Consider the following 6,349-nt stretch of genomic DNA (forward strand, 5'->3'; position numbering starts at 1 on the left):
AAGAATCTAGATCAATACGCACGGAGATGGAAAAAGTGCAAGTAAAAACTGGTCGCAAGAGACTTTGCGAATGTAGTGCTCCTAGATATCCTGAGTCTCATCCCACTCCGCACAAACGGCTGTTAAGAATTTGACCGGTGAATATCCCCGCACAACTCACAGACTATTTTAGATGCAAAAAATTCTTGAACAAATTATTACATATCTTGAATAAATCCTGCAAAACCTAAGGGATAGAAAGATGTGTGCATCTGGATGTTTGAGATTTTTTTTGAATTGAAATAAAATATTTGCTTGAGTCGAAAAGAATGTAGGTGAGTCAAACTGACAAATATGGATAAAACGACCAATTTGCATTGTTTGAATATGTGAAAAAGAATAATTCAGCTTGCTACGAGATGCCAACGTTCGATATGGAAAAACACTCAAACGCTGACGAGAGAATTTGACGTGACCGCGTGTTCATCCGCCATCAAGTGCGGAAGTGCCGTAACTTTTCTCTAAGGACCCCATAACTTTCTCTTATAATCCCATACGGAACCATTTTTTCTTTATTTCCCCTTCCGATGGAAGGCCCATGAAACAACTTCCTGAGTGCACTCGGCCTTGCAACAAACACTCAGTTCAGTTCTCTCATCCCCATACATACATGAATCCCGCCCGCCCGCCCAATTGCCCAAAGACCCCACCACCACGAGACGAGGCCGCACCGCGCTGCCCAGCCCACGGCACCACCCACCAGGCCTAGGTCCCGCTCCCGATCCGCGCCGATCCGGTCGAGCTTTTTTTTTCACCGAGCCGTGCGCCTCGCCTCGCGCCGCCACTGGATCCACGTGATCACGCACGTACGTGCACGTCGTCCTTCCAGCGAACTCCGTCGAGTGCGCGAGTGGCGATCGCGGCGCTTGGGGCCGGGCGAGGTTGCGAACATACCTCGCGGTGCGGTTCCCACTTCAGGACCCCGTATTCTTTTCAGAAAGGAGACTCCAAGGTTGCCGTGCGTATAAATTTTGTCTAATTCTATATGAGCTAAAAATATATAAATATTAAATTGGGTCGTGAAAAGATCCTAAAACCAATGTTCCGTTACCACCCGTACGCATAGCCCCTGCGTGGCGGTGGTACACTAGTTCCAGTGAATAATAATGGCACTTTTAATCATACGCATTATTAATTATGGAAAAAAATTCCGTGCGAACCGTCCTCAAAATGCTCCTGTGCGAACCATCGTGGATGGAAGATATCTGGATATCCTAGGGCACACAGAAACAGCTCAGCGCCTCCGCGTACTTCGTCCATCGTGGCTTGCATTCCGGCTCCTGGCTCAATATTCCCATATTCTATTCGGCTCCGTGGTCGTCCATGCGAAAATGAAGCCGCCGCACAACGGTTCGCCGCCGGGGAACCTGCGCTGCCGGCCTGCACGGCCTAGGTCCCCTTCATCAGGTCTCATGGCTGTAATTTGTGGAATCCCAGATCTGATCTTCTTCATCACGTTCACCACATGTCAAGTGTTCGATGAAATGACGAGGAAGAGTTCAGCCAGGAGATAGCGATGTCGTCAGTGAGAACACCGTCCTGGAGACCGTGATGCCGCTTAGATAAAAAGCAGCAGGTGTCAAACGAAGCTCCAAAATGTGTCAGTTAGCTTCAAGCGTTTATGTTCCTCTTCATGACGATGAAGTGAGACATTCACTTCAAAGACAAGTTCTTGCACTACTCTGTACAGGGAAGAACCCTTACAATGCCATGGAGACTAATATCATCATGCAGTACCACAAGAAGTCAAGCACATCTGCGACCTGATCGGCAAGATCATGAACAGATGGTACCGGCACATCAGGCGGGATAGGAGCCGCTCCCAACTGTAAGATTCTTAATAAATTCAGTGATGGCGATCATATAAGGAGCCAAACAAACAAATCCCGCAAAAACATTTGAGAGGGCAAAACGGCATTACTGACCTCGAACACTGCTTGCTGCAGTTCATGTGGCTGGCCTGGTAGTAGATAGCTTCCGTCTTTTTCATTAGGCCCGAGGTAGTTTGTTGCTAGACACCTAATTAAGTTGTTTGTTGCCTTTTTAGTTATCTGTACGTAGCTTTGGCCTTGCTTTGTTGCCACAGCTTTGCTGCTGTCCTTTAGATTATGTAACTTAAGTTGCCGAGAAGAAACATACAAGCAGTCCAAATATATCAGCTCACACTAAAACTGAACCATCATAGTGACAGATTATATAACTTAAGTTGCCGAGAAGAAACATACAAGCAGTCCAAATACATCAGCTCACACTAAAACTGAACCATCATAGTGACAGAGATTTAGTAGTAAAGAAACGGACAGTCCCATTCCATCAACTTCAATCTAAATGATTCTGTCGTATTACAAATAAAATAAAAGGGAAATTTAAACATGAAACTTGCATCTCTCATCTAAAATCTGAAATGTTTGATTCCTTATAGCAAATAAAAGTCAAAGGGACTAGTCATATATTTTCATTATCTAGCACTCCATCAAAATATAATTTCCTAATAGCTGACGCAGCATCTTTATCAACTCCAAATAAGAAACTTGTATATTCTCCTTGTATACCAAGAGCATCCATCATAAAAGAATTCATGTGCATATTAAAGCCCGGCATTGATGGAACTGCCGTAGTTGAAGGTTGACCATACATATCATTAGACATGGTATTAGCTTCAATTGTATTGACATCAAGACCCTACATGTCACTTAATATAAAATCGTACATTAACTTTGCATGTAAGTAAGTACAGTATACAAATGATATAATAAATGATACAAAGTAGGTGTCTTACCATTGTTTGTTTTGGATCAGCACCTTTGTCTTTGTTGGCACTTTTATTTTTCTTCCCCTTTCTCTTTTCAAGGGATGTGGCGGATCTTTTTTTCTTTGGTCCTTTTACTACACGTGGAACTCTAAATGATATCTTGCCTGTTATTTGTAGAACAGTAAGCCGAAACTGGAGGTAGAATTATTTGCATCCAAGTCCAGTTTATGTATGGCATTCTCTAAATCATCAAGAAGCTCTTTCGACAAAGAACATTTCAATGCAACAGATGTCGCCTTTCGTGAGATACGTGCAGCTTGAGTGGTCAAATTCTCCTTCTCGATCCCATGTTTCTCAACAAAAAAAATCTCTTTTGCATATTTAGTCCATCTATTCAATATATATTTTGATGGTAAAATAAAAACAACTCATATCACACACTATTCACATAACAATCAAAAGATTTGAAGTTAAACTTAAATAGAGCTGTAGGTGGACAACTAATTAGAATCGGCTTTTCGTTGAGGCTTACAACAGAGCCGATTGGAAACAACAAAGGTTTAGCCAATGGAAAGGTGCATCGAGTTCCTAGATGATCGATGAAGACTTCGATTACCTTGGCAGAAGGATGATTCCTAAAGCAATGGTCTTAACTAAGATGTGCTTAAGCGTTATTCTAGGTAACTAAGTGTGGTTGTATCGACTTGATTACGTCAGTACAGCAATTGAGTGACGTATAGCCGAATGGAATGTGGTTAAGAGTATGTGACTGATAAGTATGAAGCTGACCTCTCAGTCGATAAATCGACTGATAGAAGTGTGTGGATAAGGATGGAGAAACTAAGGATCGATCGGCCATATTTGACCGATATGGAAAACGACTAGAATCGGCTTGGATCGGCCGATAACAAAAATCTTAAGGTCGTGCGTGTAACTCTGATACAGTGTCTAGGTGCAGCCGACGTAGGACAGAACAAAGGAATTGTATCGGCAGCAGCCGATACTAGAAAGGTAACAACTGTATCAGCTAATCAGCCGATGGTAGAAGTATCGACCGACAGCTGTTACACGGGAACATCATAAACTCAAGGAAAACGGATGCTTAGCGGCTGAGCTAATAGCCGCCACTGAAGCATAGCTGTCGAGATGTTTTGGCTAAGCAGCAGACATGCAAGAACTAACGGGGATCCTTATACAACAAGGAACCTAAAGAAACAGCAATCGAGACGGGGACAATGTCTTGATGGTAGGGATATGAGCACTCATATGAAAGGTTTAACGAAACATCACATATTTCTATTTAAGATCTATATTCTATGGCTTACTTTTCAGTTATAACACAAGCATACAATATAAAGCACAACAAAACATTCATTCCCTAACATTTGACCTAAACCACACATCAAAGACTTTCACTCAAGATCACAACATAAACTTATAGGTTTTGACTTAGGGTTTCAAACGAAACTGATTTTACATTTTTATGAACTTCCTATGAAAATCTATGAAATGTAGAAGTTCATCGATTTGAAATAAAGAAAGTTCTGAAAATTTTACAGAAAACACCCTAGAACTATCTAAAACGTAGCAATCAAGTCTCTGGTCCGGGAAAACAGATAACAGGATGTTAACGACGATATCCCGGCAAAGGAATCGCCGGCATTAAGAAAATTCAGTAGGTTAGGGCAAACCTTGAGGTAATTTCGGATGTGGAGGAAGAATGGGCGGAAAGTGAATTCCCGCGATGAACAAAATCGGTGATAAGATGAGCTCGGCGATGACGAGATTCCGTGGTTGACGAAGAAGTTCGCCGGTCATGCGTTGCACGTCAAACTCGCGTCGCGTTGCTCCCGCCTCGACTTCCGTATAGATGAAGGGAGCTCGTCGTGCCTGGTTGCACAGCATCTCCTCCGAGCTCGTCACGCCCGACTACTGCCTTCACTCCGTAACTCCTCCTTTCTGACTCGCCGCGCCATAAACGCTTCTCCGCCTCCGCGAGGACCGAGGGAGCTCGCTGTGCGTGGCTCCTCTGAGCTCATCGCATTCGGTCGCCACCTCCACTTTGCCGCCTTTCCTTTCGGCTCGCCGCTCCTCGTGCATCTCATGAGCGAGCGAGCTCGCATCCTTCCTTTCAATTCGTCGGCCTTCGTCGGGCGTGCTCCATTGATGGCGGTGCCCCAGACTGGCGACCGCCTCCTTCCTGCACCATCGCCGACAGCCTCGTCGACACTTCCGCATACGTGTGCTTGCGCGTTCCCGCACCGCGAACTCCGCGCTCAAGTTCGCGCAGACCGTTCCACAACGCGCCGCCGGTCTCGTACACGCACACGCACGCCTGCACGTCGTCGTCCTGCTCGGCCTCCCCTCCACCTGCGCGCGCTCGTTCGTGCCACTGCCGTATCCTCACCGGTTCCCTGTGTCCGCGCTCCAGTCAAGTCGCCGCACACAGCACTTGCTCACGCGCTCCCCCGCGTCGCGGACGCCTGCTGCCGCGCGCGCTTCGCACACCGATCCGCGCCACGCCTGGAGCCACCCACTGCCTGCTTCCACACCACCCGAGCCATGGCCGCGCCCGCCGCCTTGCCGGGCCGCACACCGCACTGCCTGCTGCCGCGCTTACTCCCACTGTCGCCCGCGAGCCGCAGCCGCCAGCCCGCTCGGACACTCCACCGTGCACCGCTCGCCCGTGCACGCTGCTCCTCCCGCTGCGCCGTGGCCCGCACCGCGCTGCGCTAGCCCTCGCCCAATCTGTGCCAAGCCGTCGCCACTCGCCAGCCGTCGCGCCGGCCCGCGCTCACCTCCAGCTCCCGCGCGCGTGCCGCACTGCTGGCCGCCCTTGCCGTCGCTCGCCCCAACGCCCGCGCGCAGCCGCTCTGCCGCCTGCGCCCGGCGCTCGCGCACTCCGCGTCCACCTGCAGCGCCTGAGCCGCCGCCAGCTCCCGCTCCGCCGAGCCGCGCCGCCCAACGCGCCGATCCGGCCCCGCCCAACGCGCCGATCCGGCCCCGCCCAACGCGCCTCCTCACTCCTGCGCTCGGGCCGCCGTTTCCGCTCTGGCGCCGCTCGGGTCCACCAGCGCAGCTCGCGCGCGCACACGCCGCCTGCCGCCGCGCCCGTGAGCCGCGCTCCGCCCGTGCGTGCCTCCTGCGCCGCGCCTGCATCGCTCGGGCCGCGCCGCCTGGGCCCGTCGCCCGCCTGCGCCGCCGGGGCAGGAGCGCCCCACACGCCAGCCACCGCTTGTCTGGTGGAGAAAAGGAAGAGAGGCAGGGGAAGTACCCCAGGACAGAGCACCGGCCGCAAGAGATAAAGATGCCAGAAGAAGATAATGGGGAGAGAGAGAGGAAGAACAGGGAAAGAGGAATGAAATTCTCCAAGGACTTATGCGTAAAATTAGAGAACTGTAGGGACCTATTTGTAAAACAAAATTTCCCATTGATTTAAAACCCTAATGAAGAAATGCGCAAAACGAAAGTCGGAGAGTTTTTCAAACTCTACAACATTGCTTTAGGGCTCAGATTCAAAAACTCAAAACTTATGTTTTTACACGTGAATTTTTGAAC

At 49.0% G+C, this 6,349-nt stretch overlaps 1 long non-coding RNA gene across 1 annotated transcript; it reads right to left on the reverse strand.

Annotated features, from left to right (window-relative positions):
* Positions 1-1,618: 1,618 nt before the first annotated feature.
* On the reverse strand, positions 1,619-3,374 carry LOC112875960. Its single transcript, XR_003225239.1, has 2 exons — positions 1,965-3,374; positions 1,619-1,865 (listed from the first exon to the last, which is right to left on the reverse strand). It is a non-coding gene; the product is annotated as an uncharacterized LOC112875960 (long non-coding RNA).
* Between the last annotated feature and the right edge of the window lie 2,975 nt (positions 3,375-6,349).

This window comes from Panicum hallii, chromosome 9 (genome assembly GCF_002211085.1).
Source record: "Panicum hallii strain FIL2 chromosome 9, PHallii_v3.1, whole genome shotgun sequence".
Taxonomy (NCBI): domain Eukaryota; kingdom Viridiplantae; phylum Streptophyta; class Magnoliopsida; order Poales; family Poaceae; genus Panicum; species Panicum hallii.